The sequence below is a fragment of the Miscanthus floridulus genome, chromosome 15 (assembly GCF_019320115.1).
Source record: "Miscanthus floridulus cultivar M001 chromosome 15, ASM1932011v1, whole genome shotgun sequence".
Classification (NCBI taxonomy): Eukaryota; Viridiplantae; Streptophyta; class Magnoliopsida; order Poales; family Poaceae; genus Miscanthus; species Miscanthus floridulus.
In genome coordinates, this window is record NC_089594.1 from 19,397,744 (window position 1) to 19,418,123 (window position 20,380).

A 20,380-nucleotide genomic window follows, 5' to 3' on the forward strand; every position below is an offset into this window, starting at 1 on the left:
TGTCTCGCTGTTCGAGCCAATTCAACAGTGCGTCCATCTTGGTTGACAGTGCACACACCTCTTCTGGTACTTCTTCGCTCTTGTTGCATGATTAAATATTGCATGATAACCAGCCTTGATTAGAGGCTATCTTTTCCATAAGAGTCTCAGCTTTTCCAAGGGTGAGTGACATAAATAATCCTCCAGCAGTGGCATCGAGTTGTTCATGGGCTTTTTGATTTAATCCATGATAGAAACTTTGCATGAGCAACCAATCTTCCATTCCATGATGAGGGCAATCTAAAACATATTCTTGAAACCATTCCCATGCTTTTAGAATGGTCTCTCCTTTCTGTTGTTAGAAGTTTGAAATCTTTCCTCTAGAGGCATTGGTCTTGCCTACAGGGAAAAACTTTTCTAGGAAGGCCTTTGAACACTTTGCCCATGTATTGATGTGATCTTTGTTGATGTAGAACCACTGCTTCGCTCTTCCCACAAGTGAGAATGGAAAGAGGCTGAGTAGTATGATGTCTTGAGCAACGTCCTTGATGACAATCGTGCTACTTATCTCTAGAAAATTCTAAAGATGAGCACTAGCATCTTCGTGTGCCTTTTCGTTGAATGGGGTAGCTTGCACCATGTTAATGAGGCTTGGCTTGAGCTCAAAGTCAAGATTATTGGTTTTGAGTGTTGGTCCAGTGCGCATGTTCTCGGTGCTTGGAGCAGAGAACTCACGCAGAGTCTTGTCAGCTATAGCTTCAGAAACTGGCGTTGAGCTTCCTCTTTATTCGATTGATTCTGATTGATAGAAATTGTTGAATCACAACCAATCCTGCAATACCCTATATAAGATATGAACAAAGACAAACAAGGGTAAGCCTGCTAAAGCAAATGTAATGATTTTATCAATAAGTATTTATTTGGTCAATTCTCTTAGCCATGTGCCCCTCCCCGGTAACGGCGCCAGAAATGCTTGTTGACATTTCTTAGCATCACTCTTAACTAAGTTGTCATCCCTAGCATGATGCTAGAAATGTGTTGTTGGTAATTATGAGAACACTTGTAAACTATATATATATAAGGTATCCGCAAGCGCACAAATAATATACCATTGTTGCATTTCACCCATGAGTATACCGAGTATCGTTATTTATATTTTATCCACAGGGAGGAGCTATGGGGTTGTGTTGGCATAGAGATATTGACAAATAAGTATACTTATGATAAAACCACTGTCATGATATGGCAGGGGTAAGTCAAGTGATAAATAAATGATAAGTGTAAGGTAATAATGGTGTTCTAGAGATAGAAATAGATACTCATAAAATATAGTAAGGCTAAGCAGGAGATTCATTAAGAGCAAAAGATTCCTAAGTCATTACTTATATACTAAGTCTTTTGTACACCCAAGTATATACACTCTCATCTATAGTATAACTAACTTTGGATCTATGCATAAGGAACATTACTAAGGAAGATTAAGAACAGAGCTTGTCTTCCTTCATAATCACGTTCTACGTGCTCTACAAACGGGAAGTGGACTACAAAGGACTCAACGGGAGTGTCACATCCGCGATCTACTTCATGACCCAGAGTGCATAATGCATCCACAGGCAAACAATATCTAAGCACCATGCTTACATAATGTCGACCACTTAACTCTCTCGAGAACTGAGCTAAGAGCTTTGCGAACATATGCATATATTCATCATCAATCATAACTATATCAAACATATTACTAGAGCAAACTAGAAACATAATAAATAGCAATGTAATATTGAAGTAGCACAAAGTCATAAATAAAGAGATACAATGGCTATACCAGTCTCTAGACGGCAGATCTGGAATCCTGAGTGATAGCCCAACTCTACTTGAACCTTGCTAGCTAGCCTATACTAGAAACTTGAAGAATTAGAGCTCCATTCTCTTCTCTTAAGAAACCATAATTTCTGGTCTAATCTTGACTTATGGCAGCATGCCCTAGGGGGGACAGGGGCTGGTTATATAGGTCGGAGCGTCCAACGTGAGCCCTTGAATTAAACCGACTTAAAGGACGACGTAGATGCATCCTAGGAGGCAGTGGGAAACCGAATATGAAGGAGGCCGATAGGTGGGTCCCCCAGGGGCCGAGTGGCCTCTAGGTGGGGACAACCGGCCCCACCTGGCAGTGGCTTGGCCCCCGCTTCGGTGTGGAGTCCTCTCGAGTCTTCTGAAACCTTTTGGAGTTGATTTCGCAGCGGATAAGCGTGATTTTAATTGATGATTTGATCCTACTTGACGATTTTCTAGATATGCCCTGCTGAAAACACAGATTCACCAAAACTTATGAAAATTATCAGTTTAAACCCCTAAATCTATGTTGGTGATCCCTTTTATGTATTTAATCAAGTTAAGTTGATTGTTTATGATGAATGATAACTACTGTCAACACCTACATTCCTTATTGTTCATGTCTACTCCCGTCGTCCAACAAAAAAAATACAATTGCGCTTTTTGAAAAATCAAACAATTTGAAGTTTAACTAAAATTATATAAAATTATACTACTTTAGCAATACTTTTCAGCGAACGAACAGTGTTTTGCTCTCACAACAAATCAGCATAAACATCAGCATAAGTCAAATTTCAGCAAAACGAATAAGACCAAAATAAGTATCATTAAATTGTAATTTGTACGTAACTCATAGTTGCATTTTTTACGGAGAGAGTATCAAGTGACACTGGAATAAATCCAACACCTACAACTGAAACCGCAACACAACATGCACGCAAACGCTACTCCCTATGAGCACCGTCGTTAAATCCTGGAATAAATCTAGGGTCTACCACTGAAATCATAATGCCGTTAAATCCTAAAATAAATTTAGGAAAATACGAGTATCCGTGCCAAGTCTAGAACTTAACCCAGATGAATAGGTTCCACCATAATGAACCTAACCAACTGAGCTGCCTCAGTTCACAGTCAAATACTACTTCTAATTAATTAGTGGTGTGAAAAATGCAGTATTCATGTTTGCATGTGACCTTATCGTAGCAATAGAACATGGCCTACTTTGAAATTAAATATTCATGTGAGCGAGTATGCATATAATTGAACATGTGCTTTATTAAGAAACTTTGGATTATATATAGAATATGACAAAGTACTACTTTCTGATCCACTAATTTAGAGGATTTTTTTTCAAATTTGTGGAGACCATTTCAGGGCTATAAACAACTTACGCAAAAACTCAAATATAACATTACGGAAAGAATTTTAATTTGAAAACTATAAAAGCAATGATGCTAGACCCAAGCAAAATTGGTTGTGTTTGATTCTTAGCATCTACATAAAAAATTACAATATTTCTTAAGGTGTTTAGGTATTTTATTTGAGATCACACAAAAATAAAACATAAAAATAAATGGTGCATTTGGAAATGCTAGCCAGTAGTCCAATCGGCCACCCCAAGACTGATAGGCCTATCGACACTGGGTGGGCCGACTGCCCCTTTTGGCTGCTGAATTGCTGACTAGTGTTCAGTTGGCTTACTGATCACCGACTAGACCATACTTCAATTTTTTCGCTTGCCATGTAGGAATTAGGATGTCGGCCTCCCACTAGCGATAGGTACTAGTTTTACAATTTTATAAAAATAACATTTAGAACTGCAATTATTTATTAAAATAATATTATTTCAAAAAAAGGAGCAAATTATATGAGAGAGAGAGAGTATGGGGTGCAGGAGCCAAGCCAATAAATATGAGAAAGAGTATGACAGGACAGGACGTTTTTTTCTCAACAATACAAAGGCTCCGTTCGTTGGTCTGAAACTTGGCTGAAAAAAACTGTTTCCGGCTGGTTTGTTGTGAGCGAAAAACATTGTTCGGCTGGTTTGATGAACAGTAACACGTGAGGGGGAAGCCGGCTGGCTGAACCCGTCCAGACCAGCGAACAAGCCAAAAGATTGTTGTTCGACTGTATTTGATGCACGAGAAGAGAGGAGGGGTGGGACGCAGCACATGGGTGGGACGCTCGCTCAACATGTATGCTCGCATGGAACTGCCGAGGCTCAGGCGGGAGCCTTCACAGTTCCAAGACGACACACCTAGCCCGCCTAATCAGCTCGACTAATGCGTAGGTATGCTTCATTTCAGAAACTAGAAACTCTTCCATCAAACGAACTGCGCTTATAAATCGTTTTAGTTCCTTTGATGCATTTGTAGTTCCATCTCAAGGCCAATCCAGTGGCCTTTGGCTTATCTGGAATAATGAAGTTAATTTTACAGTAGTAGATCACTCCCACCATTATATCTTCGCTTTGTGTACAAACACTCTTAGTTCACAACAGTTTGGTCTAGTTTGCATCTACGGTGACCCTCATCACCGAGCTACCAATGCCATATGGAATCAAGTGCTTAATTTTGTTGAAAATAATAGCAACTTGCCTATATTATGTATGGGAGATGTGAACGATATCATGTATGTCAATGAAAAATTAGGTCCTGGTAGACCTGATGCACGTCGTATTAATGCTTTTTATGATCATGTGAAGCAGTGTGGTTTTATTGATTTGGGGTACAGCGGACCAGCTTACACTTGGACCAACAAGAGATTCACCACAACGCCGACGTTTCAACGCCTTGATCGATGTCTTGCCAATGCAGAATGGTGTATGGCTCACCCTGCGACGACCGTCTACCATCTCCCCATGCTTCGCAGCGACCATGCTCCAATCCTCACTATTCTTAATTCTGCGAGAAGGTGCACTAACAAACATTTTCGATTTGAGAATTGGTGGATCAGGGAGCAGGATTATCAAATGGTGGCTCAGCAGAGCTAGAGCCGTTCGGCTTCAAGACCCTTCATCCACAAAACCAAGTATTTGGCTTCGGATTTGCGCAAATGGCGTAAAACCAAACCAAAACTGGCCGACCAGCTTGCAGCTGTTGAAGATCAATTTTTGCAGGAGCAGTCAAAACCCCCTCAACATCAAGACTTTGATCTCCAAAACCACCTGACTCAATAGCACCACCAGATCCTACTTAAAGATGAAGAATTTCACCTACAGCGAGCCAAGAAAAATTGGGCTACTCAAGGAGACCGCAACACCACCTTCTTCCATCTTTCTATCACCAAAACAAATAGAAAAAATAGGATCTCTTACCTGCTGAACCCTGATGGCTCCCACTCCACTACACCTGACCAATTAGCTGACACTCTCACAGCTTATTTACGTAACATCTTCAGCTCCCAAGCTCCTAGAGGCCATCAGAGCTATATTACTAATTCTATTAATGCCTCTGTTGCTAACCATACCCATGCAGGCTTCACAGATCCACATGCTCACGACGACAACTACACCAATTCAATCCCAGACGTACAGGAGTTACACACCATTATAAAAAATATGCGCAGCAATGCCTCTTCAGGACCTGACGGCCTCAATGCGGCATTCTACAAGTCGGCTTGGACTTGGATATCTCAGGACGTCCACACCCTGGTACGTGACTTCTATACCTCAGCATTTCTTCAACCAGAGTTGAATCAAACTTTTATTGTCCTCATCCCTAAGAAAATGCAACCTGTTTTGCCGCAAGACTTCAGACCTATTAGTCTTTGTAATGTTATTTATAAGGTTATAGCTAAATCTCTGGCTGATAGACTAAAGCCTCACCTTCCCAACTACATTGATCATTCCCAAGCTGCTTTCATCAAGAATAGGCACATTTCTTCCAACATTGTCATTACCCAGGAAATCATCCACTCTTTCACTCTTAAGACTTGGAACTAGTAGGCTTTCCTCCTCAAGCTTGACATTGCCAAAGCATTTGATCTCCTTGATCGGGACTTCATTGCTGCTGCCCTCAACCGTCTGGGGTTACAATCCAATTTCATTCGTCTAATTTGGGCCTGCTTCTCTGAAAGTGCATTTAGCCCTTTAGTGGGTTTTGGATGATTAAATGACAACGTGATTAAAGGCCTAACCTGTTTGCTAAGTGTGGACAGGTAATAGGTTGTCTCACAGGTACTTAATGAAAGCCAAAAATGATGTGTTCTTGTATAAACTATCTAGTTCAAACACAAGACAACAATGCAAATGTAATTCATACAAAGGCTTATTTATTGTGGGATTTCCATATACTATGTGAAAGCAAGCTCGTAAGAATTAATTAATGAGACATGAGGGATTGCATATGGAATGGTCTCATATTTGAAGCTTGCTAAATTGAAATGAAAAAGATAACAATACAAATGAATGGATGATTCAACACAAGATGTGACTTGATGGCTTGAGATGGTGAAGATAGCAAGGAAAGGCTTTGAGGTACTAAGCAAGGGTGAAGGGCAAGCGACGGCTTGGCGGCCGAAGAACCTAGCTAGGGTGAAGAAGGAAGTACTTGCATTTAGTTGAGGTACTAATCAAGCTATGATGGTCATGTTAATGTGGAGAATCAAATCACTATTGGAGTGTTTGATGGAAGTGACTTGATACATTTGGGATTATTCAAATTTGATGAATGGAATCAAGTCACGTGCTCAAGATGGCTATGCTCAAGTGAAAAGATCAATATCAACATGTTGGCACCCTCACTTGATGAAGATTGGAATACACGGCTTCGGTTGAAAGAGATCAACTCAAAAGGTTTAAATTCGTTATACTTTTAAATTTGAGTTAATAGGAATATCGTACTATTAAGAGGGATGCATCATGTTGATAGATAATGTTTCATAAGTGCTCAAGCCAACCCATGTGAGTTTTGAGTGTTTGAGAGACAAAAGAGCTAATCTGTTTTTGCTGATCTGGCAATACCGGATGATACCGGATGTGTCCGGTATTTGCCCAGCAATAGTAATATTATTGATCTCGGGTTGGTTTGTCAGGAGTTCCGACGTGATTCGGAAGTTCCGACGATCAGGAGTTTCGGCAATGGTCGGGAGTTTCGATGTCTCGCGCTTAACTGACTTAGATGGTTCACAGTCCTGGTCATACCGGATGTGTCCGGTATGGACGACTAGAGGCCAACGGCTAGTTTTCAAATGCCTTGAGGGTTGAGAGTTCCGACGTGAGTCGGGAGTTCCGACGATCGGATGTTCCAGCATGCGTCGGGAGCTCCGACACCTCACAAACTTCAACTCAGTTACTTAGTTTTCAAATATGCTGAGGATCGGGAGTTCCGACGTGGGTCGGGAGTTCCGATGGTCGAAAGTTCCGGCATTCATCGGGAGTTCCGATGCGTCACAACGTTACTGTAACTCAGTTACCGTTGGCGCAGTGTAAGTCATACCGGACGTGTCCGGTGGCAACGGCTATAAAACGGCTAGTTTTTCCAAGGGGGCTATAAATACCCCCAAGCCTCCACCTTTGGAGGCTGCTGATTCTGCTGATCCTCTAGCATGTTTTTAAGCTTTGCTAACTCTCCCAACCCTCTCTTAGTGAGTGATTGATCAAATTTGCCAAATCCAATTGTGGGTTGAGTGAAATTCAAAAAGAGAGCAATCTCGTGATTCACATTTGTTACTCTTGGACTCTTCGGTCCTAGACGGTTAGGCGTCGCCGGAGAGCACCCGAGAGATTGTGGTGTGCCTCGGAAAGTTTGTAACGGTCGATTCCGCCACCTCGGAATCAACTAGTGGAAGGAGGAAAGGGAGTTGGAAAAGACTCCGGCTAGAGTGACCTTTGTGGTATCCTCTAGGGTTGACCTTCGCTAGGTCACCCGCAGCCCCCTCAACGGAGAGTAGGACTCGAACGAGTCCGAACTTCGGTAAAACAAATATCGTGTCTCAATTCGCATTTCATTCGATATTTGTGTTGCTCTAGCTCTTGTGCAGGTTCTCTATGTATATTGTCATCTCCAGTAGATACCTGCAGTTTGGTTTGGAGATAGAAATCAAAAGGAGCAAGTTTGGGGATGCTCTGCAGAAATTGTGTATACCGGACACGTCTGGTATTCATACCGGACACGTCCGGTATTTCCTACCTGTGCTGAAAATATTTATTCTCTGTTCTAACTTTGTGTTGCAGGGTTGTAGCTTCTATATATATTCTTTATACCTTGTATACCCTGTGTCTAACTTGTGAGGGGAGGTATTACTCTTTATTTGGAGTTTCCATTTTGGAAACTCCCTTTACTAATCATTTCCGCATTTAAAGGTGTTAATTTTCAGAAACGCCTATTCACCCCCCTCTAGGAGGCATCCTAGGTCCTTTCAATTCTTATCAGAGCAAGGTTCTCACCTAAAGCTTCACCGCCGTGAGAAAAGGATGTCGACGTCTATCGAGCTGGAGCTAGTGCTTCTTCAAAATAATGGTTCAAACTTTCTACCTTGGTCAATTCATGTACTCAATGCTTTTAGGGATATTAGTCCTCTTGTTGAGCATATTGTGGATGCAAGCATACCTCTTCCTATAGTTGATTGGAGCAACTACAAAAATTTGTCAAAAGAGGAAGAGATATGCGTGCAACTCAATGCTCAAGCTATTAATGTCATGTTGAGTACATTGAGTGCAGAGGTTCAAGATGAGGCAATCTTCAATGGACAACCACCTCCGGAGAGTGCTCATCTCATTTGGACTAGACTTTTTTATTTATATGGAAAATCCAAATGTGATGATGCACTTGAGATCGAGTTAATGGAAAGTGTGTCCATTATGTCTTCATACAGCGAAGAAGCCTCACAAGACCTCAAGAGCACCGAGCCGAAGCAAGAAGTGCAAGCAGCGCATGACCTGCTGTCTGCCTACACATACCGGACGTGTCCGGTATGCCTACCGAACGTGTCTGGTATGGCCGAGGCAGTAGAGCAGCAAGCAGCTATTTGCAACAATGCCCAAGCCCGGTGGCGATCAAGTGATGAGTCAACCTCAGTATCTCATGATACTCATCACTTGTGTCTCATGGCCAAGAAAAGTAAGAAGAAGAGTAACAAGAAAGATCAAGAAAAGGAGAAAGCACAAGTGGATGATCAAGATAAGAGTGATATTGAAGTTGAAGACAACTACAACCTTGATCATCTCAACTGCAAGGACAAGTTCATCATCATGAAGATAGTTGAAAAGAATGATGAGCTTGAAGAGATTGAGAAGCAAGAGCAATCACTTCAAAAGCAAGAATTGTTTCTCATCTCCAAGATGGAAGAACTAAAGGCTCTAAGTGAAAGGTATGAAAAATTGTCATTTGAGCATGCTTTAGTTACTAACTCCTCTTCTAGTGTTTCACAACTAGAGAAGGAAAACTTGGAGCTCAAGGCAAGGCTAGATGAACTATCAAGCAAGTATAATGTGCTACAAGCAAACTTTGTTCATCTAAAGTGCTCTCATGAGGAAGTAGTAGAATCAAGCATCATGCTTGAGGTAGCCCATGAGGTTGTGGTCACATCGGTAAAATTTTCTCAACCTCTCACAGATTCAATCACTAGTACACCATCTCAATTAAATATTTCTTGTACTAATGAGTGTGCTCCTCAAGTAAGCCAATCTTCGATTGAGCTAAATCTCATAGAAAACATAGAGCTCAAAGAAGAGGTGCAAAGATCAAAGAAAGATGTGATTCGGTTGAAGGGTAAGGAGAAAGCACAACCTTCTCATGATAACCATGATAACATGGTGAAGAAGCTTGAGAAGGGTTCAAACCTTGCTTCCTCCAAAGCCCAACAAAAGAATCACATTTCAAGCAAGACCAACACAACCAAGAGCAAGAAACATAGAAAAAGGATGTGCTATGGTTGTGGATTGTATGGACATGAGTGGGCTATGTGTCCACATAAGAGTTGGGCCGACAATGTGAAGTGGCCGAATAAAAGGCCTCAAATAAGTTGGCCAACCAAAAGAAAAGTGATGGACAAAGCGCTTGTCTCATGAGCAAGAAATTAGGGCATCCTACCAAGAAATGCCCAATGTACCAAAAGGCAAGAAAGGAAGCCCAAGTTGCAACATGAAGATGCTATGGATGCAATGAGATGGGCCACAAGGTTGATAGATGTCCATATAAGCAAAACAAGCAGAGAGCAAACAAAGGCCGCACATGCTATGCTTGTAAGAGAAAGGGGCATTTAAGCTATGAATACCCAAATGGTAACGCTCCTAAGTCGAACACATTTGTTTATAATGATATGCTTATGAAGACCACAAATGGAGTTAGCACTAGCAAGGTGATGTGTTCACCACAAACTAGTACTAAAGCCATTTGGGTGCCTAAGCACTTGTTGACTAACTCAAAAGGACCCAACAAGAGTTGGGTACCAAAGTGTGCTTAGGTTAATGATGTAGGTACTTGGTGATGAGATGAAGGACTCGGGGTGGTTGAGCAAGTAAATTGAAAATATTCACTCAATCTATCAATCAATTCTCATCATAATCTCCTATATGGTTGACCCGAAGATAATTTAATGAATATATCATTTAGTTCATCTTCACCATTGGTAACAAGTACTTAAACCGTTATAGGATAGCCACTTTGTTTGTTTTGTGCTCAATAACTCACAAATAGGCATTTTTGTAAAAAAAATTGAAAGTGGCTAATTAGTTTTACTTGATAATTTATCATGTTTACGATGTGGTGTTTTTAATAGCTCTCTAGTAGAGTAATTTATTTGTTGAGATGCAGGTGTACAATAAATACTAGAGCTAAATGAGGAATCACAAGCAGCGAATTAACCATGTCTGTCCTGCACCTACCGGACGTGTCCGATATTACTATCGGACGTGTCCGGTATGGCCAGGGACAGAAAGAAAGTTTTTCTGTTCTGTGTATTCCGGACGTGTCTGGTATACTACTGGACGTGTCCGGTATTGCAAGAACCAGAACACTAATAGGATTGCAACTGAGTCTTTGATCCACATATTTTCATATATCCTCAATTTACTCAGAAGCTTGTGGTTTACCAAATCTAAGTGGATTGTGAGCATCTCTTGAACTTAAATTTAAATATGGCAAATTATTTGGTTATGGTTCAAAATAGAAAATTGACTCCCAAATTCTTAAAAGAATAAAGTGCTAGTTGAAAGTTATTCAAATTACTTAAAGCACTTATTTAGGGGGAGCTCAGTTTCTATTTTGCATCTTTGTGGACTAACAAATTTATCTAGCATTCTTTGTAGTCCTTTGGATGAAAATTGATTTAGAATCTAGCATGATTATTTGACAATTAAGGTCAACATAAAGACTATCATGCTATATATCTTCTTAGTGGTATTCTTGTGGGCTCAAGGCAAAGGTATGTTTTTACATACATGAATTGTAAGTGCATCTAAGGCCCTTTATAAGTTAGAATGTGCATTTGTGTGACATAGGAGAGATGTTTTTCAAAACCCATAACTAGCATGTGTGGGTGATGTGAATTTAAAAACTATTTGAATCTTGGTCTTTGTGACCTAGCCTTGTCATGTGATGATTATAGCTCTCCTTGATTGTTTGATTGGCTAATCACACATGACATGGCTTTCTTAAGTCCACAATCTACTATGTCTCACAATATCTCTCTCTCAAGTAATCAAAATCTATATATGCCAAATATTTGGAAAAGAGAATTGACACTCATGGCATTTGGATAAGAAATGTATTTACACCTTATTTGGATCAAGGATATACATGTTTTTGGATCAAGAAATGATAGAGAGGGGGATTGGAATTAAGTGAATGAAATTTGGAAAAAGAACAGCCAGCCCGCAAATACCGAATGTGTCCGGTATGCGGTATGAGCGGGGTTATAAAGCGGCCGGTACCCCTTCGACCCTGGTCCTCTATCTCTCTTTTCTCTCCTCCAAGCCAACACAGCCACAGCTGTTCCACCGAAATTGGCGATCGGGTGATTCCACCGAGAAAAAGAAGAGAGGGAGATTGGATCGGAGGAGATTTGCAACAAGATAGAAGGCTCCGGGACTTGGATTTCCAATCGCATCTTCATTCACTCTCTCAAGGTACCCTAATCCCGGAGCTCATCCGATCTAAGCGGTTAGGGCATGATTTTGAAAACCCTTCGTAGAGATGCTACATTACTTGTCTAGAAGCAATGCCCAGAGTTTGGATTGTTTTGGTTGAAGATTGAGCCAAGGACCCTGGTTAGGGTTGCTGTCCGCTCATACCGGACGTGTCCGGTATGGGACAGCAGAGCAGATTTTGCTCCCTTATTTCAATCTTCTCAGTGGTTGATTCTTAGGACTAAGTTTAATTGTCTATTATGTTTTGTGAACCTTTTGACCTAGTTTGGTTGCGGTAATTACAAAGCATAGGATAATTATTCTTATTTCTATATTTTAACTAAAATAAGCTATCGTTTGGGCATGTATCTAAAATTTCTTGCAAATCTTTGGATACAGGACAGCGGCTATGAGTGTAAGACAGGAGCCTAGGTCCAAGCATAGGCATGATCTAGCTTTGGAGAAATACAAGAAGGCAAGATAGGAAATGCATCCCAGATATAGTCAGCAGGAGCAGGGGAGCAGCATGGGACTCTCTAGGGCTACTAGAGGTGCTCCACAGTACAAAGAGGGAGACAACAGTTCTTCCTCTGACATAGATACAGAGGAGTATAGGGTGGAGCCCAGTACCAGAAAGAGGAAGAGCACTGACAGAGGTTCAGATGGTGGCAGCTCAGATGATGAGCAAGAGATTGAGGAGGAGCAGGCAGTACCTCCAGCTCAGCACCAGCCAAGTCAGGGTATGCACTATGGTTTACTTGAGCCACATCCACCTAGTGTACCCTCTTATGTTTCTAGAGTTGACTATCAAGGAAAAGGGATGACCAGAAGAGCTAGAGATGAGAGGAGAATTCATCCAAGGGGCTTGTCTAGGATTCAGTTTGATCATCGATTTTAGATAGCCTTTCATATGGACTTTTAACCAGTGTGATCCTCACTAGGAACCTAGTGATTGCCAGGTCTCAGTGGATTGATTGGCAGTACGTCAGAGATTTGCAGAAGGCCTCCATTGATCACACTATTGCCATTTGTGATCATATAGGGGTTTATGAGATTATGGAGTTCCAGCATGACTGGAACACAGAGGTGGTAGCTCAGTTCTATGCCACCCTGTATGTTGAGGAGGATGAGAGGCGTATGCACTGGATGCTTGAGGGCCAGTGGTACAGTGTTGATTATGATGCTTTTGTAGCTCTACTTGGCTTCTCAGATGATGATCTTCAGAAAGATAGGATCCACACAGAGCAGGTGTTGCCTCCAGAGCAGCTCGCCTACATGTATACACCAGGAGGTGAGAGAGGAGCAGTGGGGAAGGTTCTAGGTCTTCACCCTACCTATAGATACCTGGACAGGATGTTCAGGAAGACCATTGATTGTAAGGGTGGAGACAAGGGCAACATTGCAGATTACTCCAAGAACTTGCTCCATAGGATGGCCCTAGATGCATGGCCTTTCAGCGTCTTTGATTTCATATGGTGCGAGATCAGGAGCGTTGGCGAGAGGCCCCTCAAGGGTTGTGGTTTTGCTCCCTACATCATGCACATGATTGAGCAGGTCACAGGGCATACCTTTGAGTATGACAAGGTACATAAGGCCATGAAGATTGTTGCAGACTTGCCTGAGGTTGGGGTACCTCTAGCAAGACCAGGAGGAGGAGCAGCAGCACCAGAGGCAGATGCACCTGTAGGTGGTGCAGCAGCAGGACGAGCTTCCCCTCTACCACATGCTCCTTCACGTTCTTCTTCACGTCGCCATAGTCCTCCTTCTCCTATTCGTAAGATGTTCAGTGCTATCTTTGGGATGTGCAAGGACATACGGACCTGTCAGCAGAAGGAGAGGGAGGCTAGGAGGAAGGACACTTGGACTCTAAAGCAGATTGCTTCTAGACTTGAGATTGATCCTCCTAGATCTCCACTATCAGATGAGGCAGCTAGAGAGCCTGAGACTGAGGAGCAGCAGCAGCAGTAGGCACTAGTGCACCCTGACACTTTACCACTACAGGCTCGGGTGCCTACTCACTCTCAGCCACGTCCCAGTGCTGCAGACGAGTATGCTTCTTACTGGTGGAGTGACCTCACGGGTAGTTTCTATGACCCGTCTGGTGCGAGTGGTTCTCGTCCAGCCGGTGCTACACACTCAGATGATGAGGATGCTGGTAGAGATGAAGATGATGATGAGTGATCACAGCCTTTAGAAATAGCTTGTAGCCCCTTTGTGCTTAGTATATCATTGTTGGACCTTTATGGTGATAGATGACAAAGGGGGAGAGAGACTGATTAAAACTTTAGGATATTGGTTTTATTTGCTTATCTTTGTACCTGAAGATATGTACTGTAGGCTATAGTTTCTTGTGCTTCCTTTTAATTTTTGAGCTTCATTGATGTATCTTGAGTTCGAGATAGATTGTATCATGTGAGAGATGAGACTCACTTATGCTTTATCTATGTATCTCTTGAGACATGATCTTTATTTATTTTAGTGGCTTATAGACTTGAGAAAATGTGTAATGAGTGCTATGTGTGACATACATGTGTTGTATTTATTTTCATAAGGACTATGCATGCTAGAATGAAAATATTTGATGTGATGCCTTTATATTTATTCTTGTGTGATATATCTTGTCATATGCATCACGGTTTTACCATGTCACACACACATGCACCCCACGGATGCAATGATTTAGGGGGAGTCTCCTATATGTTTTAGTATGTGCAATTGACATTTGAGGTTATTTTGTGAATTCTAATCATAAGCACATATTAAGGGGGAGCCTCTCATAAATCATTGAACCCAAAAGCTTAAATGTTTATATTCTTTTGTAAGCTTTAATCAAGTTGTCATCAATCACCAAAAAGGGGGAGATTGAAAAGTGCATCTAGCCCTTTCGTGGGTTTTGGATGATTAAATGACAACGTGATTAAAGGTCTAACCTGTTTGCTAAGTGTGGATAGGTAATAGGTTATCTCATAGGTACTTAATGAAAGCCAAAAATGATGTGTTGTTGTATAAACTATCTAGTTCAAGCAAAAGACAACAATGCAAATGTAATTCATACAAAGGCTTATTTATTGTGGGATTTCCATATACTATGTGAAAGCAAGCTCGTAAGAATTAATTAATGAGACATGAGGGATTGCATATGGAATGGTCTCATATTTGAAGTTTGCTAAATTGAAATGAAAAAGATAACAATACAAATGAATGAATGATTCAACACAAGATGTGACTTGATGGCTTGAGATAGTGAAGATAGCAAGGAAAGGCTTCGAGGTACTAAGCAAGGGTGAAGGGCAAGCGATGGCTTGGCGGCCGAAGAACCTAGCTAGGGTAAAGAAGGAAGTACTTGCATTTAGTTGAGGTACTAATCAAGCTATGATGGTCATGTTAATGTGGAGGATCAAATCACTATTGGAGTGTTTGATGGAAGTGACTTGATACATTTGGGATTATTCAAATTTGATGAATGGAATCAAGTCACGTGCTCAAGATGGCTATGCTCAAGTGAAAAGATCAATATCAACATGTTGGCACCCTCACTTGATGAAGATTGGAATACACGGCTTCGGTTGAAAGAGATCAACTCAAAAGGTTTAAATTCGTTGTACTTTTAAATTTGAGTTAATAGGAATGCTGTACTATTAAGGGGGATGCATCATGTTGATAGATAATGTTTCATAAGTGCTCAAGCCAACCCATGTGAGTTTTGAGTGTTTGAGAGACAAAAGAGCTAATCTGTTTTTGCTGGTCTGGCAATACCGGACGATACCGGACGTGTCCGGTATTTGCCCAGCAATAGTAATATTGTTGATCTCGGGTTGGTTCGTCGGGAGTTCCGACGGTCAGGAGTTTCGGCAATGGTCGGGAGTTCCGACGTCTTGCGCTTAATTGACTTAGATGGTTCATTGTCCTGGTCATACCGGACATGTCCGGTATGGACGACCAGAGGCCAACTGCTAGTTTTCAAATGCCTTGAGGGTCGGGAGTTTCCGACGGTCGTATGTTCCGCATGCGTCGGGAGCTCCGACACCTCACAAACTTCAACTCAGTTACTTAGTTTTCAAATATGCTGAGGATCGGGAGTTCCGACGTGGGTCGGGAGTTCCGACGGTCGGAAGTTCCGGCATTCATCGGGAGTTCTGACGCCTCACAACGTTACTGTAACTCAGTTACCGTTGGCGCAGTGTAAGGCAACGGCTATAAAACGGCTAGTTTTTTCAAGGGGGGCTATAAATACCCCTAAGCCTCCACCTTTGGAGGATGCTGATTTTGCTGATCCTCTACCACGTTTTTAAGCTTTGCTAACTCTCTCAACCCTCTTTTAGTGAGTGATTGATCAAATTTGCCAAATCCAATTGTGGGTTGAGTGAAATTCAAAAAGAGAGCAATCCAACCACTTGAGCACTTGTGCATATTGTCAATATCGTGATTCACATTTTTTACTCTTGGACTCTTCGGTCCTAGACGGTTAGGCGTCGTCGGAGAGCACCCGAGAGATTGTGGTGTGCCTCGGAAAGTTTGTAACGGTCGATTCCGCCGCCTCGGAATCAACTAGTGGAAGGAGGAAAAGGAGTTGGAAAAGACTCCGGCTAGAGTGACCCGAACGAGTCCGAACTTCGGTAAAACAAATATCGTGTCTCAAGTCGCATTTCATTCGATATTTGTGTTGCTCTAGCTCTTGTGCAGGTTCTCTATGTATATTGTCATCTCCAGTAGATACCTGCAGTTTGGTTTGAAGATACAAATCGAAAGGAGCAAGTTTGGGGCTGCTCTGCAGAAATCGTGTATACCGGACACGTCCGGTATTCATACCGGACATATCCGGTATTTCCTACCTGTGCTGAAAATATTTATTCTCTGTTCTAACTTTGTGTTGCAGGGTTGTAGCTTCTATATATATTCTTTATACCTTGTATACCCTGTGTCTAACTTGTGAGGGGTGGTATTACTCTTTATTTGGAGTTTCCATTTTGGAAACTCCCTTTACTAATCATTTCCGCATTTAAAGGTGTTAATTTTTAGAAACGTCTATTCAACCCCCTCTAGGCGACATCCAAGGTCCTTTCAATCTCCACTCCTAATTTCTCTATCCTTGTCAACGGTGAGCCTACAGCTACTTTCTCTCCTCAGCGCGGTATTCGCCGAGGCTGCTCCCTTTCGCCCTACCTTTTTGTGGTCGCAATTAATGAGCTTTCTATCCGTTTGCATAATGCCCTCCTCAACTCCAACCTTTCTGGAATTACTCTTGGCCCTGGGTGCCCTCCTATCCGCTCTCTTCTCTTTGTCGATGATCTCATCCTTTGTGGTGCCGCCACGGTGCATGAGGCTACCAACATCCGCAATATTCTGCATGACTTCTGCAATCTGTCCGGTCAGGTCCCCAATCTTCAGAAGTCATCTATCTTTTTCAGTAAGAATGTTAGCAATACTATCAAAGCCCATATCAGGGATATTTTTTCTGTCCCTGACCTCCTTCCTAACACCATGCACTTCAGCCACCCAATTATCTTCAACCACAATGACAGAAATAAAGCCGAGTTTATAATCAACAAATTCAGAGCTAAGTTAACCACTGTCAAAGCCAACAAACTCAACCATGCCGGCAGGCTCACCTACATTCAGTCTGTCCTTGCTTCTATCCGGCTTTATTACATGTCCACGGTCTTTTTTCCAAGACTTTTATCGAAAATACCAATGCCATCATCAGAAGATTTTGGTGGGCTGGTGTCTAGGATGACAATCCTACCTCTCCTATTGCTTTTCGATCCTAGGAGGATATTTGTCAGCCTAAGGAAAATGGTGGGCTGGGTATCAGGGATCTCTATACCGTCAACAGAAGCCTTCTCATTCATGCTGCTTACAACATTGCTAATAACAAAAACCCTTTTCTTACATCTGTTCTGAAGGCTAAGTACTACCATAATAGTTCCTTCTGGACTGCTAACACCAGTGGACCTTGGTACATTTTTTGGTCGTCCATTTTACAGGTTAAAAAAGACCTCTGCTCCAACACTGTCTACCAAATTCATGCAGGTAACACCTCAATTTGGTCCGCGCCGTGGTGTCCGATTTGGACCTCTATACATGACCACCTTCTCGTGCCTGTCACTACCTCACCCTTGCCGGCTACAGTTTCTGATCTTTGGGCGTCTAACACTCGCTCCTGGAATATGCAACTTATTTCTAACACTTTGACAACTAGGCTGTTCAGGTCATCACCGATGTCCAGTCTGTTCCTAGCGAACAGCCGGACATCCTGAGATGGACGCCTTCCAAAAATGGTCTATGCACTACTAAAAATATTTACAGGCACCTGTCTTCTCAGCTCCTGGCCCAGCTTCCATAGCAAGGTTCCAGAAGCATTCGGCCCCAAGCTAACAAAATTCTGCAGAGAGCTTGGAAAAGTAAGGAATTGTCCCCTCTCATCAAGGCCTTCACCTGGCGACTTATAAGACGAGCACTCGCCACTGCGGACCAGGCTGCAAGGTATTCCACCCACATTGACAAACATTGTACTTCTTGTAGTGCAGTGGAAGATGACGCTCACCTCTTCTTCCACTGCAACCTACCTCGAGCAGTATGGTTTTCTGCTGATCCTTCTCTCAGAACTGACACCCTTCCACAGGAACATGATGGAGTGCAATTAACTCTTCAAGATTTTATTTCTAATTCAACATCTGACCCTTTGTTCCACAAGATCTTAATCACTATGTGGTATCTCTGGAAGGCGAGAAATGATAATCGCTTCCAAAGAAAAACCTGGAGTCCTTGGCAGGTTCATCAGGCGGTTGCTGCGCACATCACCACTCTACAGCAAGCACAGATTGCAGAACCAAACACCACAGCCGCCCAAACTACTTGGCTGGCGGAACAACGATCTCAGCTACCTGCAACTGGCCCTGACCACACTCAGCAAGCTGATCACAAGTTCACAACAACCATCTACCGCAAGGTATGGCCACTCCCATTGCAGGTACTGACACAGCCTTCCAAGGGACGATCAACCACACGGTGCCTTCACCAAATCAGGGTCGCCTCACAGCCACCAGACAAACCGGCCCAACAGGTATGAATGCCTTATTAACAGGGAATCAACCTCTGATGACGAACAGGTACTTGATCAACACCCCAGCACTGCTCCAAGGCATTCGATGCTATGCTGACGCATCCACGCTTTCTGATCAACTATCTACGATGCCAAGAGAGGCTGGACTTGGAGTTTTCATTGTTAACATGCAGGTGCAGCCGACACAGACCATCTACATCAAGGCGAAATTGACAGTGCTCATGGCCGAAGCTGCGGCGCTAGCCTTAGCAGCGACTGCCACTCACTGCATGAACCTACACAATGTCAACTTCTTTATCAGACTGTGAACAACTGGTTCACTTACTTAATTCTGCAGATCAGACCAACCCACCTGACTGGAGAATCAAATGCTTTACACAGCTATTCTCCAACCTCTCAACCAGTAGACAATCAGAGATCTTTAAGATTAGTAGGAGCCTCAACACTACGGCAGATGCATTAGCTAGGCAGGCTCTCACAGACTCTGATTCACAGATTTTAAATTTAGAGTCTTCCTGTTGCTACAGCCATCATGTAAACCAATGCCCATTCATGTAGGCATTGCAATCTGTACACCTGAACTCTGTAACGTTACTATCAGCAAGATGGTGTTGAAATAAAATCGTTTGTTGCCAAAAAAAAAAACATGTAGATGCTGCAAGACATTGCAATTTTTCCGCCTGTATGTGCCTCCTCGGGATATATGCACCCATGAGACATCACTACTCCACGCTATTGGCTTTTATCATGCTGTAGGTATAGTGTATTGTACGTATACGGTACCACTTTAACGAATACAATATAAAGGTGTCCTCAACGATCAATATGAAATCGTTAGCTGGGTGCAAATAAAAAAGAAAAAAATTGCCACCCGCATGGTACAGAGGGAAGCGGGTCATGCAAGGCAGAGACAGGGGATCCATTAGAAACTGAGCGAGACAGGCGACGAGCTCATCGCTAACTAGCAGATTTTTGAACCTTCTCGATCCTGTACGTAGGCAAATAGCTAGCTAGGAAGAAGGCCTTGTTGGGGACGCCCGCCTAAATGTGCCTTTCTTCAGTCTCGATTCTGAGCAAGTTTCTCTCTCCTGAGGTCTTCTTCTACCTCTCAAGCAGCACCATCTCTCTTCACCCCAAGATGCAGAACCCTTGCTGACGCATTTTTCCCCCATGGCCACGGCTCGTCATCGCCCTCGACGTCTTATTATACTGGGCCAAATGGGACAGGCCCACTGGGCCGGCACTGGCACGCACGGCCGGCCCTGAGGGTGGGCAAGCGGGCGGCCGCCCTGGCCCTCAATCCCACGGGCCCCACCCCAAGTATACACTCAGTACATAGCAGTATCAGCATATGGCTTGGTTGGCTCGTTAAGGCCCACGGCGGCCTAGCAGATTGGCGTTCGTGATTTGTTCGTCGACTCTAAGATTGCGACTTCTCA

At 42.7% G+C, this 20,380-nt stretch overlaps 1 non-coding gene and 1 pseudogene across 1 annotated transcript; both read left to right on the forward strand.

Annotated features, from left to right (window-relative positions):
• Positions 1-260: 260 nt before the first annotated feature.
• On the forward strand, positions 261-368 carry LOC136509776 (small nucleolar RNA R71). Its single transcript, XR_010772515.1, has one exon. It is a non-coding gene; the product is annotated as a small nucleolar RNA R71 (small nucleolar RNA).
• A 3,638-nt stretch (positions 369-4,006) lies between these two features.
• On the forward strand, positions 4,007-19,404 carry LOC136507136 (uncharacterized; annotated as a pseudogene).
• Positions 19,405-20,380: the final 976 nt, after the last annotated feature.